Source organism: Nomascus leucogenys, chromosome 9 (genome assembly GCF_006542625.1).
Source record: "Nomascus leucogenys isolate Asia chromosome 9, Asia_NLE_v1, whole genome shotgun sequence".
NCBI classification, from domain to species: Eukaryota; Metazoa; Chordata; class Mammalia; order Primates; family Hylobatidae; genus Nomascus; species Nomascus leucogenys.
In genome coordinates, this window is record NC_044389.1 from 100,404,164 (window position 1) to 100,421,179 (window position 17,016).

General features: G+C 41.6%; 1 protein-coding gene across 1 annotated transcript in view; it reads left to right on the plus strand.

Annotated features, from left to right (window-relative positions):
* The window catches only part of SEC61A2 (SEC61 translocon alpha 2 subunit), a 109,196-nt gene extending 92,405 nt beyond the window's left edge, over positions 1–16,791 (plus strand). The window contains exons 19-21 of the mRNA XM_030819259.1: positions 10,606–10,654; positions 14,686–14,761; positions 16,745–16,791. The gene's annotated coding sequence lies outside the window, so the exon portion shown is untranslated. The remainder of the gene's footprint in view (positions 1–10,605; positions 10,655–14,685; positions 14,762–16,744) is intronic.
* Positions 16,792–17,016: the final 225 nt, after the last annotated feature.

Here is a 17,016-nt window from a genome sequence, read left to right on the forward strand (position 1 = left end):
TCTATAGCTAAAGAATTTGACAGTGCAGTCAGCGTTGTAGGCGGATGGAATACCTGCCCTGCTGAGCCACAGGTGCTCCCTTTATGCTTCTTTTGTTGTCTTCAAATAGCAGCTATTTTTCTAGGTTTCTCTTCCTGTCGCATCTTAAACAGACCAGTTATCTCAGGTAAACTCATCTTTAAATGAGTCTTTAAAATAAAGCATATCCCAGAACCTAGAAGCAGGAGCATGAGAGTGAAAATCTTGTATAGGCATGCCACTTCTGCCCTGTCCAGTTGAGTTTGTCCTGCCAGTTCATTCCATGTCAGACTCAAATCCTTTTTTTGAAGTAGATCCTGGCATGGATAACTAAGTTCACTCCATGACGGTCGTGCATCAACTCTGGCGTCTGAGCTCTGCAGCTTGGACATAAGGTTTTAATATTATATTAATTAAAGAAGGGGAAGTTAAGTAACCAGTGAGGGTGGTTGTGTTACATCATATTACATGTTTATTGTATAAGGATTTTACCTGTATTGGTATTTCTAGTTTTATAGAAAAAAGTGTGTGTGTGTGTCTGTGTCAGTGTCTGTGTGTGTGTGTTTAATAGAGATGGGGTCTCACTATGTTGCCCAAGCTGGTCTCAAACTCCCAGTCTCAAATGATCCTTCTGAGTCTGAGCAAGTATTGTTTTGACGTGTAATTGTCAGCCCTCTGGTTGTGTTGGCACAGGTGTTGGTAGACTGTTTTAGTAACCAGTAGTATTTTCATTCTAGGAGATACTCTCTGAAAAACAGAACAAAGTTGTGCCTCTTTTTTCCATTGTAAAGCTTTTTGACATGTAATGCTTTAAGAGGTCTTAAAATATGTTACACTGAAAACACTGTCTACTTGATAATTCAACTGATAAGTGTTTTTTTTTAGACGGAGTGTCACTCTGTCGCCCATGCTGGAGTGCAGTGGTGCAATCTTGGCTCACTGCAACCTCCGCCTCCCGGGTTGAAGCAATTCTGCCTCAGCCTCCCGAGTAGCTGGGATTACAGGCGCATGGCTACCACGTCCGGCTAATTTTTTTTGTATTTTTAGTAGAGACGGGGTTTCACGGCGTTAGCCAGGATGGTCTCCGTCTCCTCACCTCGTGATCTGCCTGCCTAGGCTTCCCAAAGTGCTGGAATTACAGGTGTGAGCCACCGCGCCCGGCCATGCCCAGCTAATTTTTGTATTTTTAGTACAGAAGCAGTTTCACCTTGTTGGTCAGGCTGGTCTTGAACTCCTGATCTTGTGATCCGCCCGCCTAGGCTTCCCAAAGTGCTGGAATTACAGGCGTGAGCCACCACACCCGGCCATGCCCAGCTAATTTTTGTATTTTTAGTAGAGAAGCAGTTTCACCTTGTTGGTCAGGCTGGTCTTGAACTCCTGATCTCGTGATCCGCCCGCCTTGGCTTCCTAAAGTGCTGGGATTACAGGCGTGAGCCACTGCACCTGGCCCTTATAAGGATTTTTTATATGCCTTTAGTGTCGGTTGCAGGGAGAGTGGGAAGACACTTTTGCCTTTCCAGAACTAACTATAAATTGCTTTTAATTCTGAGGCTGATGTTTTTTTAAATCAGCTTTGCAATTTAATGATCAGCTGCCTCCTCTTAAGCTATGTCTTGCTTTTTATCTTCATTTAACTGATGTTCCAGTGGATGGTATGAATAATAGTCTGTTGTTTTGCATTTTGTACTTTTTGACTTTTGCATGGCAAGGAAGTTAAATGAGCAAGTGAGTTTGAGGTCTTGGATTTACAGTGTTTACCCACAGAATGCCATCCTTCTACTATTATAAATAATTCGGAATTGGCAGGAGCAAATGCCAAGCACTGGGCTTTCAGCCTTTTAGCTGGGCATCACTAACGTGTCACTTTGTCTAGAAATAACTGTTGGTAGTTGCTTAGCAATTAATAAATCAGTTGCATAACAGGAAGTGTTGCCATCACATAAAAATTCCTTATTGATAGAACTCAGTAAAGATGAATGTCACAAAGGCCTTGAAGAGCTCTTAAAAGATTAAATGCTGGGCACGGTTGCTCACGCCTGTAATCCCAGCACTTTGGGAGGCCAAGGTGGGTAGATCACGAGGTCAGGAGATCGAGACCATCCTGGCTAACATGGTGAAACCCTGTCTCTACTAAAAATACAAAAAATTAGCCTGGCATGGTGGCGGGTGCCTGCAGTCCCAGCTACGCAGGAGGCTGAGGCAGGAGAATGGCGTGAACCCAGGAGGCGGAGCTTGCAGTGAGCCGAGATCGCGCCACTGCACTTCAGCCTGGGTGACATAGCAAGACTCCATCTCAAAAAAACAAAAAAAAGTTATAGATTCATTATTTCCAAAATACTTCCATTAAAATATTATATAATAGACTAGAACATTTAATATTATAATGCATAGTTATATATAATATGTATAAATTTATATAACATAAAAATGAGATTATGTTGTTTATACTGTTTTGAGGCTTGACTTGACAAAAAAGGAAATATGTTACAGTCAGAATTGCAAGTTAACAGAAGCCGAAAATAGCTTACACACAGGATTTAAAAAATACGTTATTTAACGAGGAGCCTGGAGATTGGGTATTTTTAGGAATGCTCAGTGGCTCACCAAGGTCGCCAGGAACCCATGCTCTTTCAGGCCCTTTCCTTCCGCCATCCTTGACTTAGTGGCCCGGTCTTTGGGTTTCTCACCTAATGGTTAAAAGATTGCTGCTACAGTTCCAAGTATCTGTCATACGAAGACATGACCATATCTCAACCAAAAACAGGAGGGATAGGTTATGTTTCCTCTCGTTGTTTTCTGTACGTGAACGAGTACAACATTCCTGAGGCCTCCTGGGAGACTTCCTCTCAGCCCTCATTGGTCACAGTTACCCAGCCTAATCCAGTAGTTGGCAAAGAGAGCAGAATTGCTGTGATTTGTTTAGATCAAGCTTGTCCAAGCTGCAGCAGCCCATGGGCCGCAGCCCGGGTGGCTTTGAATGTGCCACAACACAAATTCATAAACTTTCAAACGTCATGAGATTTTTTTTGAGATTTTTGTTTTTTAGATTTTTATTTATTTATTTTTTAGCTCATCAGCTATCATTAGTGTTAGTGTATTTTATATGTGGCCCAAGACAATTCTTCCTGTAATGTTTCCCAGGGAAGCTAAAAGTTTGGACACCCCTGGTTAGACCAAGGTTCTCGACACGAGCATGCGTTAGGGTTATCCAGAGAGTTAGATGAAACACAGGTTCCTGGGCCCCAGGGTTTCTGGTCCAGCGGGCCTGGAGGGGGCCTAAGCAGATCATTTCTAACCTGTTCCCAGGCAATGTGGATGCCGCTGGTCCAGGCCCACGCCTTGGTGGCTGCTTAGATGAGTCAGCACATGCATCCCAGTGATTAGAGAGGGAACCAGGAAGCACAAATGCTCCCAGCATCTGAACAATCCAGGTTCCATTGGACAGGCTGAAGATGGGAACCCTGGAAGGTAGACAGCTAGTGCTGTCTCCCTGCCTATAATTTACTCTAGAATATTAAGTACTGCTTTTTTCTTTCCTTTTCTTCAAATGGTTACTGTAGAGAAAAAGCTTTAAAAAGTGGAGGTTGACATATGACATATGGCTGGGTACAGTGGCTCACGCCTGTAATCCCAGCACTTTGGGAGGCCGAGGTAGGCGGATCACGAGGTCAGGAGTTCGAGACCAGCCTGGCCAACATGATGAAACCCCGACTCTACTAAAAATCAAAAACAAAAAGAAAGAAATACGACATGTATAAATTTGCTGACTGTATTATTTGCCAAGGTATAAACATTCTAGGTGATTAAACTTGCTGAGTCACAGGCTGCTTTCATTATTTTATTGTCACTTCAGTGGGCTGAGTAGACAAGAAAAAATTTTGATACTCAATTGGCATTTAGAAAAAGGAGCTGAGTGAGTGAAAAAATAAATTTGTTAATTGTTTCTCTGAGGGGCTCATGATGAAGGAGAAATACATTTGACTGGAGGTCAGGGAATTTGATTTGTCTTAGTAATTTTTTTTTTTTTTAATTTTTTCGAGATGGAGTCTCACTCTGTCACCCAGGCTGAAATGCAGTGGCACGATCTCGGCTCACTGCACCCTCTGCCTCCCACAGTCCCAGACCGACATGCTCATCACTGGATATGTTACATTTATCCTCTTTTTTTTTTTTTTTTTTTTTTTTTTTGAGACAGAGTCTCGCTCTGTCGCCCAGGCTGGAGTGCAGTGGCACGATCTTGGCTCACTGGAAGCTCTGCCTCCTGGGTTCACGCCATTCTCCTGCCTCAGCCTCCCGAGTAGCTGGGACTACAGGCGCTCACCACCACGCCCAGCTAATTTTTTTTTTGTATTTTTAGCAGAGACGGGGTTTCACTGTGTTCGCCAGGATGGTCTCAATCTCCTGACCTCATGATCTGCCCACCTTGGCCTCCCAAAGTGCTGGGATTACAGGCGTGAGCTGCTGCGCCTGACCCATTTGTCCTCTTTCAATATGCAAACTATTTGGAACAGCATGAGAGAAACTGTGTGTTGATTATTATTCATTTATTTATTTTATTTTTATTTTTATTTTTTTCTTGAGACGGAGTCTTGCTGTGTCACCCAGGCTGGAGTCCAATGGCACAATCTGGGCTCAGTGCAACTGCTGCCTCCCAGGTTCAAGCAATTGTCCTGCCTCAGCCTCCCAAGTAGCTGGGACTATAGGCGTGTGCCACCACGCCTGGATAATTTTTGTATTTTTAGTAGACGCAGGGTTTCACCATGTTGGCCAGGCTGGTCTTGAACTTCTGACCTCAAGTGATCCACCTGTCACGGCCTCCCAAGGTGCGGGGATTACAGGCATGAGCCATTGCACCAGGCCTAATTATAATTATGAAGTCCACAAAAAATAGCATGTCAGTCCCAACGCATGTTTAGGGCATAATAAATATACCTATTTATAGTAAGGCCATTTGGCTGGCAGAAAAACTAAGGCTTGTTTATGCTGTGGATGATTTGGGTAGTAATAAAAGAAAAAATATGGCACTCCTTTTATTTTTATTTTTTTGGTAAAATTATTTCAGTGTTTATTTCGCTTCTGAGTAAAGACAAGGGATGTGTAATTATCTGTCATTGAAGCACACTATGTATTTCCCCCTGTACTTTTTTTTAAATTTTTTTAATTCAGTAGGTTTGGGGGAACAGGTAGTGTTTGATTACATGGGTACGTTCTTTAGTGGTGATTTCTGAGCTTTTGGTGCACCCATCACCTGAGCAGTGTACACTGTACCCAACGTGTAGTCTTTCATCCCTCGCCAACCCTCTCACCCTTTCCCCTGAGTCCTAGAAGTCCAATGTATCATTCTTATGCCTTTGCGTCTTCATAGCTTAGCTCCCACTTACAAGTGAGAACATACAATGTTTGGTTTTCCATTCCTGAGTTACTTCACTTGGAATAATAGTCTCCAGTTCCATCCAGGTTGCTGTGAATGCCATTATTTTGTTCCTTAAAAAAAAAAAAAGACATCCAATTAGTCATCAGTACTAGTTAAGCATATTTCTTTAGTTTGGGGATAGAATATTTTTTCTTTTCCTTTCTTTTTTTTTTCTTTCCTTTCTAAAAATTTGTGTCTATAACATTGCTTTCCAAAATTCCTGTTAACTGGCAAATTTTAAAGTGTAGTAAAAATATGCTGGCATAATTTCGTAGTAGCTTTCATCACAGTAGGCCTTTGGGATTTTGCTTTTTTTCTTCAGAATAAAATCTTTGCTATTATTATACCTGAGAATTCTTTTAGTTTGCCACTTGCATTGTAAATAATGTAACATTCATTACTTAATCACATTTGTGTTTATTTTAGAATTTTCATAGCTAGCTAGAGGAACTATAATTATTCTGCCAAGAATTTGAACTTTGAATTCAACATAAGAGCCTCCTTTCAGCTTAGACCACAAATCAGTGACTTTAGTTGAATACCACGTTCTGTTGGTACTTTGCTGAAAATTTTAGTTGAAGAAATCTTCCAAATTAGTGTTAAATAGTAACCTAGGAAAAAAATTTGGGGAATTTTTTTTGGTGGTGTTGGTGGTGGTGGTGGCTTTTTTGTTTTTGTTATTGTTTTTCTTGAGACGGAGCCTTTTTGTTGTGGGAAATGTGCTGAGTCCTCCAGTGACCTTGGTGGGATTTAGGGTAGCCAGACTGAGTTTTTCAGCTGAAGCTGCGGCCCTGAAGGCTATGCTTGGGGTCCCGGCCGCTCCAGTTTGCTGCTTCCTTCCTTTTCCCTGTTTCTTCCTTTCCCCAAGAATGGTGCAGACTTCCTGCTGAAGCCTGTAGTTGGTAGACAGGCATCTCCTGGCCCTTTTCCCAAGAACCCCTTACAGAGCTTGAACTGCAGCTACTCCTCAGAATAACCATTTCTAAAATATGGGCTAGGTGCGGTGGCTCACATCTGTAATCCCAGCACTTTGGGAGGCCGAGGCGGGCGGATTACCTAAGGTTGGGAGTTTGAGACCAGCCTGACCAACATGATGAAACCCCGTCTCTACTAAAAATACAAAAATTAGCTGGGCGTGGTGGCACACGCCTGTAATCCCAGCTGCTTGGGAGGCCGAGGCAAGAGAATTGCTTGAGCCCGGGAGATGGAGGTTGCAGTGAGCCGAGATCGTGCCACTGCGCTCCAGCCTGGCTGACGGAGTGAGACTCTGTCTCAAAAAAATAAATAAGTAAAATAAAATATGTGTCTGGTCCCCGTCTTGGACACTTCGGATTGGAATCTCTGGGGAAGTATTTTGAAAAATCATCTCATTCCACTCTCTCATTTTCAAACCTGTGTTCTAGAAGCTCTGACACACCCTGAGGTTCATCGTGCAATACGTAGTTAACTGAATATAAAGACAGGGAAGAAAAAGGGGGCCTGACAAGTTGTCTACAGATTTGATTGCATAATGAACTTTAGAAATCGCCCAATACCATCTGCCATTTACTGCTGAGGCAACTACGAGCCAAAATTATCCCAAAAGATAATTGACTTTTCTAAGATGATAAAATACTGATACAGAGCCCAAGGTCCTGATTGTGATTTTTAACCTCTGGTCTGTTGTTTTCTTACATTCATTGGAATGTTTTCCTTTTCTCCTTATGTAGATTATCTAATCTAAAATATTTCACTTGGCTGTATACTGGATATGTGTACAAAAATAATTTTCTTTCTTTTTTTTTTTTTCTTTGTGAGACAGAGTCTCACTCTGTTGCCCAGGCTGGAGTGCAGTGTTGTGATCTCGGATCACTGCAACTTTCAACTCTTGGGTTCAAGGGATTCTCCTGCCTCAGCCTCCCAAGTAGCTGGGCTTACAGGCATGTGCCATCATACCCAGCTAATTTTTATATTTTTGGTAGAGATGGCATTTCGTCATGTTGGCCAAGCTGGTCTCAAACTCCTGACCTCATGATCCGCCCACCTCATCCTCCCAAAGTGCTGGGATTATAGGTGTGAGCCACTGCACCCGGCCCAAAAATAATTTTCTTAAATAATAGAAAACGTATAGTGGAAAGCTCTAGATACATGTAGTACTTATCAATATGCTGATCCTTGGGGGCGAAAGGGCAGTTTTTTAAAGGATAAAAATAATAAGTTAATTTTTATTAACTTGTGCGAGTTCATGACCTTAATTTTTGAGGCAGGGTCTCACTCTGGGCTAGAGTGCAATGGTGTGATCATAGCTTACCGCAGCCTCAAACTCCGGAGCTCAAGTGATCTTCCCGCCTCAGCCTCCTGAGTAGCTGAGATTACAGGCGTGAGCCTCCATGCCGGCTAATTTTTATATTTTTTGTAGAGGCAGGACCTAGCTTTGTTGCCCAGCCTGGTCTCAAACTCCTGGCTTTAGGCAGTCTTCCCACCTCAGCCTTCCAAAGTGTTGGGATTACAGGTGTGAGCCCTGTGCCCAGTCCTTAATTTTTATTAACATAAAATAACTGGTAAGCTTAATTTTTATTGAAATAATTTTTAATCGAAAGCTAGTTTTCTAGTTTTAGATTATTAGTCCTCAAGATAATGTACCGTTAAGTTAGTTTGATTTGAAATAAGAGATTTTTGCTTTCCAGAGAAAAACTAGGTTGTTCTTAGGTTTTTTTTTTGAGATGGAGTCTTACTCGGTCACCCAGGCTGGAGTGCAGTGGCGCAATCTTGGCTCACTGCAACCTCTGCCTCCTGGGTTCAAGCAGTTCTCCTATCTCAGCCTCCTGAGTAGCTGGGACTACAGGTGCACACCACCAGGCCTGGCTAAGTTTTTTCTTTTTTTGAGACGGAGTTTTACTCTTGTTGCCCAGGCTGGAGTGCAATGGCGCGATCTTGGCTTACCACAACCTCTGCCTCCCGGGTTCAAGCGATTCTCCTGCCTCAGCCTCCCGTGTAGCTGGGATTATAGGCATGTGCCACCACACCCAGCTAATTTTGTATTTTTAGTAGAGATGAGGTTTCTCCATGTTGGTTAGGCTGGTCTCGAACTCCCAACCTCAAGTGATCTGCCCCCCTCGGCCTCCCTAAGTGCTGGGATTACAGGCGTGAGCCGCTGCGCCTGGCCACGCCTGGCTAATTTTTCTATTTTTTGTAGAGACAGGGTTTTGCCATGTTGCCCAGCCACCATGCCGGGTCTGCTCCCTCCCTTTCGGTGAGTCACCAAGTGATCTTGCCTCCACCTCTACGCTTCTCCTTTCCCTGTCCACTCCGGTTCCCTTAGTTAGACCCTCATCTCCCCGAGGCTATTGCAGCAAGCCTTCTACCAGGTTTCTCTGCCTCCCAGGTTGCCGCCCTTCCCCTAAACTGTCCAACACCATTGTGCCATAGTGATATAGATGCATTTTTTAAATCCCTGGTACCTGTGAACACAGTGATATTCTTAACACCTAAATGGAATGATCTCCCTTGCATACTTGAAGACTTTAGGGCTCCCCATTGTCCTTATAATGAAGTCCAAGTGCCCTGGGTGGGCACACAAAGCCTCTCATGACCTGGATACTTCTCTTTGTCCAGAGTTTCTGTCCAGCTCCATCTGTTGCAGTTCCCCCTTGCGCCCCGCACTCCATCAGCTCCATCTGTTGCAGTTCCCCCTTGCGCCCTGCACTCCATCAGAGCTGATCTCCTCTAGTTATTTGAATGCTCTGTGAGATCTCTCACTGCCCTCCCTGCCTTAGCACGTTTCTCTGTGCTTTAAATGCGGACCCCTTCTTGACTACCACTCCCCTCCGACACACAGCAGCCAGCTAATCAGTTCTTCCTTGGTGCTGCAGAGTATTTTTTCTCCAGTGTTTTTAAAATAGTGTCTATTTTTTAGCTTTCTCCACCAGACTAACCTTATACAGAACAAAGGAGTCTTCATCATTTTAACATTTCCAATGCCTAGCCCAAGCTTTGGCATAGATGGGCATTTAATAAGCGATATGAAACATCGTTGATGAAAGTGAGGATTTTTCGAGGAGGAAGCAGTATACTTAATGGAGGGCTGAATGGATCTATCCGAGTTTTAAAATGGCATGTGGGAGAAGGATTCAATTAACCGTGTGGCTTTCGATGGCCAACGTTACATTGAGAGAGAAGTAGGCTGCTGGCTCCACTGTAAGATGCACACAACAAGAACGTGTACAATGACAGTGCCTTCCTGCCCTCGAGAGAATCGGGAGTTAGACAGTTGGAGTCTTGATGTGACCACTACGTTTGGGCTTTTCTGCGTGTTAGTTTCTTTGCCTTTTGACAGAAAAGTGGAGATTATACTATCTTCATGGTTACAATAGCTCATAATATTTTTTAATTTTTGTGGGTACATAGTAAGTGTATATATTCATGTGGTACATGAGATGGGTGTTGTTTTTTGGGTTTTTTTTGAGATGGAGTCTTGCTCTGTCACCAGGGCTGGAGTTCAGTGGCGCTATCTTGGCTCACTGCAACCTCCGCCTCACAGTTTTAGGCAATTCCCCTGCCTCAGCCTCTCAGGGAGCTGGGATTTCAGGCATCCACCACCACAGCCGGCTAATTTTTGTATTTTTACTAGAGACAGGGTTTCACCATGTTGGCCAGGCTGGTGTCAAACTCCTGACCTCAAGTGATCCACCTGCCTTGGCCTCCCAAAGTGGTGGGATGACAGGCGTGAGCCACTGCACCCATCCTGGGGTACATGGCATGTTCTGATACAAACAGGCCATGCCTAATTATCACATCATGTAAAATGGGGTACCTGTTCCACTCAAAGACTTATCCATCCTTTGTGTTACAAATGATCCAGTTATACTCTAGTTATTTTAAAATGTACAATTACATCATTGTTGACTACAGTCACCCTGTTGTGCTGTCAAATATTAGACCAACTGTAGAACTGATCCTCGAAAATACAGTCTTGCTGTTAACATTGTTTTGATGATTAAATGAATTAATATCTCAGGGTGCCTAGGCTAATGCATAGCATTGAATATGGCTTAATAAGTGTTCATTGAATTTGAGTTAGTCCCCTGTTTCTGGATGCTTTCAGTAAAATGTTACTCTCGTTAAATATAAGTTATGTGTGTGCATAAACTGGCACCAGTAACAGAAAGATTCAATTGCCTTTTCTTCTTCCAAAGGTTTATTCATTGTACTGATGATTCTCCAGATCCATGTATAGAATATGAGGTAAGAAGCTTATTTTCCTTGATAATTGTAGATGAAGATGTCTTGAGAATTGCTATTTATTCTTGAGTGAAATGAATGAAGTTTCTTGGATTAATTTCTTTGGGAACCTAAAGCCACTGAAATTTTAAATTTATGAAATATACACATAAAAGGATATATATTATATATAGAATGTATATACCAAATACATGTATGCAGTATGCACTTGCTACAGGATATATGCAGACACCTTTAATAAAACAAACACCTTTATACGCCTCACAGCTGTACCTAATTGTTTCAGCATTTTACCATTTTTTATATTGTTCACTCACCCTACAAATAACTTAAAAGAATAAGAGGATAGGCCGGGCGCGGTGGTTCACACCTATAATCCCAGCACTTTGAGAGGCCGAGGTGGGTGGATCACCTGAGGTCAGGAGTTCGAGACCAGCCTGGCCATCATGGCAAAACCCCGCATCTCTACTAAAAGTACAAAAATTAGCTGGGCATGGTAGTGGTCGCCTGTAGTCCCAGCTACTGGGGAGACTGAGGCTGAAGAATCGCTTGAACCCGGGAGGTGGAGGTTGCAGTGAGCTGAGATGGCGCCATTGCACTCCAGCCTGGGCAACAAAAGTGAAACTCCATCTCAAAAAAAAAAAAAGAATAAGAGGATAGTGAAAAAACAACTTCATTGGAAATTTTGATGAGTTTAAACATAGTAAATCTCAATTTTTATTCCAGATTTTCCTAGTTTTGAAAGTATACACACAACACACACACACATACCCTGATCTGGACCGGGTTCTTAGCTACAACTAACTGCTCATCAACTGTCATGAATGGATCTGAAACATAACTTTTTTTTTTTTTTTCTTTTTTGAGACACAGTTTTGCTCTGTTGCCCAGGCTGGAGTGCAGTGGCGTGATGTTAGCTCACTGAAACCTCCGCCTCCTGGACTAAAGCAATTCTCCCGCCTCAGCCTCCCGAGTAGCTGGGATTACAGGTGTGCACCACCACCACCCAGCTAATTTTTGTATTTTTACTAGAGACTGGATTTCACCATGTTGGCCAGGCTGGTCTCAAACTCCTGACCTCAAGTGAAATGCCTGCCTCAGCCTCCCAAAATGCTGGGATTATAGGCGTGAGCCACTGCACCCTGCCTAACTTTCTTTTAAATGCAGAATCCACGTTTCAGCTCTCGTTCCTGGTCCTTCTTGCACTTGCATTGTCAAAATGCAAATTTTCAAAAACTGACAGCTCATAGTTTGTTGAAAAGAGGATGGCCATCTTTGCTCCATAATTGCATTTTTACATTTACATGAAAATTACATTTTCATTTTTGGTCTTATAACACCAATTCAAATTAGTGCAGTAATTTTTAAAATATGTCTTTAGTGTCTGGTTGCTTCTAGCTACTTTTATATATATGTACACATGCTTTCAAAATGTCTGCTGACTCACTGCATTGAGTAATTTTTAATGTGTTGACTGTAGATATTGACATATCTTTTAGGATTATACCATATACATGGAACAGTTAATTTACTAGTTAAGTTACTCCTTACCAAGCCACCAATTACTAGATCTTAGAGTGCTTGTAGGTGAGATTCTTACATACAACTTGTGAGATTTTTTCCCCTCACTTAATAGCATAGTGTGAGCATTTTCCCAGCTTATTAAACACTCCTATAACTTTATATGATATAGTCACAGCTATTGCTTCACGCAGCAAACATCTGTCTATTAAGTACCTGGCTGTGGTGCTTCCTGCCAGGTACTAGAAAGAGATCATTTCCTTACCTTTCTTTCTTTTTTTTTTTTTGAGACAGAGTCTCGCTCTGTCGCCCAGGCTGGAGTGCAGTGGCGCGATCTCAGGTTCACGCCATTCTCCTGCCTCAGCCTCCTGAGGAGCTGGGATTACAGGCGCACGCCACTATGCCCAGCTAATTTTTTGTATTTTTAGTAGAGACCGTGTTAGCCAGGATGGTCTCGTTCTCCTGACCTCGTGATCCGTCCACCTCCACCTCCCAAAGTGCTGGGATTACAGGATTTCCTTAGCCTTTCTCTGAGGCACAGTCTTTCTTAAGAAGTCATCATCTACCTCCAAGATTTATTTACCAGCAGTTTGCTCTCTTATTGCCATTTTGAAAGACACCATTATCATGTGTATAAAATTTAAAACCTAGTTTTAAAAGTGTAGGAAAGTGATACTCTTCAAGTAATTCAAATGAAAAAAGTTGCAAGTAGAATCCTGTGTATCATTTTCTCCTGTCTGTGTGTATTTAAAATACACACACACACTCACACACACACACACTCTATAGATACTTGTATATTCATAGGATGAATCTGGAAAGATGCGCAAGAAACCTATAGTACTGGTTGCCTCTGAGGAGAAAGACAGAGGGACAGGGTGGGGGAGAGACACTCCCTATGCCCTTCTGTGTTTTGTGAAAATCAACCACAGTGTAGGTATTACATGCACAAAATAGTATTTTGATAAACATTATGCAAATTTTCCAATAAATTGTGTGCTGCAATTGCTTATTTATTTGTTGCTAAGTAAAACCACTGTAGCCTATATATATGTATATATAACATATATAAAATTGTGTATGTATATGACTGTATGGGCTTTTAATCGATAAGAACTGTGTAGTATTTTAGTTTCAGATTCATTTAATAATTACATATTTTTTTTAAAAATCAGATAATATGGCTTGACTAAGAGCTTATAATAAATGAAAAATGAAATCAGTGCATTTAAAATTTCTAAGGCATATTTTAAACATTTTTTTAAATACATTCAGAATGCCCACCTGAAATTTTCCTGATTTTTAAGATGAGAAACTTATTAGTATATGAGAGTTTATATCTATTAAATAATTATTAATTACAGTAATAAGACCCATTTGTTATTTAACCCAAGGGTAGAATTGATTGACTGAAATATTGAGAAAATAGTGAGAGAGTCATTTTGGTGATTCATTGTGACAAACCTCAATACTAATTATATCAAAGTAAGGATTACCTCATGGTACTTAAGGTAGACAACTTTAGAATTATTTTATTTTATTTTATTTATTTTATTTTATTTTATTTTATTTTATTTTATTTTATTTTTTAGGTGGAGTTTTGCTCTGTCGCCCAGGCTGGAGTGCAGTGTGGCGCAATCTCGGCTCACTGCAACCTCTGCTTCCTGGGTTCAAGCGATTCTCCTGCCTCAGCCTCCTTAGTAGCTGGGGCTGCAGGTGCCTGCCACCATGCCTGGCTAATTTTTTGTATTTTTAGTAGAGGAGGTTTCACCATGTTGGAGCGCAGTGGCGCAATCTCGGCTCACTACAACCTCTGCCTCCTGAGTAGCTGGGATTACAGGCACCCGCCACCATGCCTGGCTCATTTTTTTGTATTTTTAGTAGAGACGGGGTTTCACCATGTTGGCCAGGCTGATCTCGAACTCCTGACCTCAGGTGATCCGCCCGTCTCAGCCTCCGAAAGTGCTGGGATTACAGGTGTGAGCCACCGCACCTGGCTGGAATTACTTTATTATTTGATACTCCTCAAGGGATGCAGAACATATGAATGAACATACGGCACTGTGGTGAAAAGATGTGACTACATTCTTGATGTGTGCTTGTATGTCAGAACTCTCAAAATGTCAGTTATGTGACAAGGATGCATTTTGTCATAGAATTTTAGCAGAATTTTCCTGTGGTTATTAGAATAATAGATCACAACTCTATTCCCTACTTTTTTTTTTTTTTTTTTTTTTGAGATGGAGTTTTGCCCTTGTTTCCCAGTCTGGAGTGCAATGGCGTGATCTTGGCTCTCTGCAACCTCCACCTCCCAGGTTCAAGTGATTCTCCTGCCTCGGCCTTCTGAGTAGCTGACAGGCATGTGCCACTATGCCGGGCCAAGAATGTCATATGCCTCTTTTTTAAAACCATTTGATAATGGCAATCATTAAGATACAGTGTTGACCTAAAATTGCCTAGTAGACCTTACCACATAGTTGTGTTATATTAAATATTTTTTCCTTTGTCTACAGCTTGTTCTCCGAAAATGGTGTGAATTGATTCCTGGGGCTGAGTTTCGATGTTTTGTCAAGGAAAACAAGCTTATTGGTGAGTTTTTTTGGTTTGTTTGTTTTATCCTTCAAAGTAATCTTTAAAAGAAGACAAGCTTTTGTTGGAAGTAAATTTCCAGTAATTAGGACAGGGATGTCAATCTGTTTTCATCTCAGATGCCACCTCTACCAGTTGATACTGACTCTCTGGAATGCTGTGTTGACAGGAATCCTGAGCCCGGATTCACTTGCCACAGGAAACAGTATTGTCAGATAATCATGGCTGTCTGGATTCCAGAGATAAAAGTGGTGGTTGTCACTGTTCCTGATTTAGGAATCAGGAACTCTCTGTATGGAATTTTCCTAAGCAGTACTTAGCAATAGTCTGCTTATTTCAAGCGTCATAAAAAGCCAAGTTTTGGAACCTTTATTTCTATTATTGGGGCACTGTTTATTATTCTAGCAAGAGAAAATATGTGGACAAGTAAGTGTATTCTTCTAAGTCACCCATTTTCTTTCCTCTCAGGTTACTATTTTGTTTGCTATGATTGATTTCAGTTAAATATTGAAGATAATTTGTTCTTTATTTTGTTATGCATATTTTCCATGAAGTAAAATTTATCTTCAACCTAGAAAAGTGTAATTTGAATACAATCACATCAGCACTATTGATGCATTGAATGTGATGTTGAAATGTATTAACCCACCTGAAAGAAACTTGGGGTGTTCGCATTTCTCATATTGCTCGATATTCTTGAAGAAGCTGCGGGGGGTCCCGTTGGCACAGGATTCAGGAATAGGAAGCCCGTATTTCAGAGCAGAGAACTTTTCCCTAGGACTGGAGCAAATTCAGGGAGTTCGTGTAATAGTCCCGTTAGTGTGTTTGGAATCTTGTCAGCAAGTCACTCCGAAAAAAGGAATGTTTACTTTTCCATGGCTTGAACGAGAGCAGGCTGTGAAGGCCAAGTAGCACATATGAACAAGAAAAATAAACTGCTTCTATGCAGTACAGTATGAATATGACAGGCATCTGGTGAAGAATATTTGATATTTTCCCAAAGAAAGTGGAAGAGAATACCAATTTGCAGAGACTCTTTGGAAGAAAGCAAAGCAGCAGCAGTTGATCATGTGTGCAGGTTTAGAATTGCTGCTTTAATTTTTTACATAAGAAGACTTTTTGTGACTTTGAATTCCTTCCATTTTACTAAATGAAAATAACTATTTCCATGGGCTAGGTGCTGTGGCTCACACCTGCAATCCCAACAGTTTGAGAGGTCAAGGCTGGAGGATTCCTTGAGGCCAGGAGTTCAAGACCAGCCTGCGGAATGTACTGAGACCCTATCTCTACAAAAAATAAAACGATGAGCAAGGCATGGTGGCACATGCCTGTAGTCCTGGCTACTCGGGAGACTGAGGTGCGAGGGTCACCTGAGCTCAGGAAGTGGAGGTTGTAATAAGCTATGATTGTGCCACTGTACTCCAGCCTGGGCAACAGAATGAGACACTGTCTCTAAAAAAAAAAAAAGGCCGGGTGTGGTGGCTTACATCTGTAATCCCAGCACTTTGGGAGGCTGAGGTGGGTGGATCATAAGATCAGGAGTTCAAGACCAGCCTGGCCAAGATGGTGAAACCCCATCTCTGCTAAAAATACAAAAAAAAATTTGCCAGGTGCGGTGGCAGGCACCTGTAATCCTAGCTACTTGGGAGGCTGAGGCAGGAGAATCGCTTGAACTCGGGCAGCAGAAGTTGCAGTGAGCTGAGATCATGCCACTGCAGTCCAGCCTGGGCGATAGAGTGAGACTCCGTCTCAAAACAAAACAAAAAAACAGTAAATTCTTCCAGAAGTAAGAAGACATGGCAGTGTAGGACTTCAGGATTCACCTGTTCATATGAATCCTTACAGCTGGGTCGTGCGTAATGCAGTACCCATCAGGGTGGTCTTCTAATCTACTTTAATGGTTCTTTCCACAAAATGTTTAAATCACGTATTGATGTTTTTGAAAAGAATATAATAACAGAATGTAAAATATTTTCTTGTCAGGTATTTCTCAAAGAGACTACACACAATACTATGATCATATTTCTAAACAAAAGGAAGAAATTTGCAGATGCATACAAGACTTTTTCAAGAAACACATACAGTACAAATTCTTAGATGAAGACTGTGAGTATTTTTTTATTGACCCAGTAAAATGAAATGAAATGTACGTTGTTACTGGACCTTATTTACTGTGGTGTATATCCTAATAACTAGATTTGAAATACTGTATTTTAAGCATTTTACTATATTATTATTTGTTATTTTTGATAGTT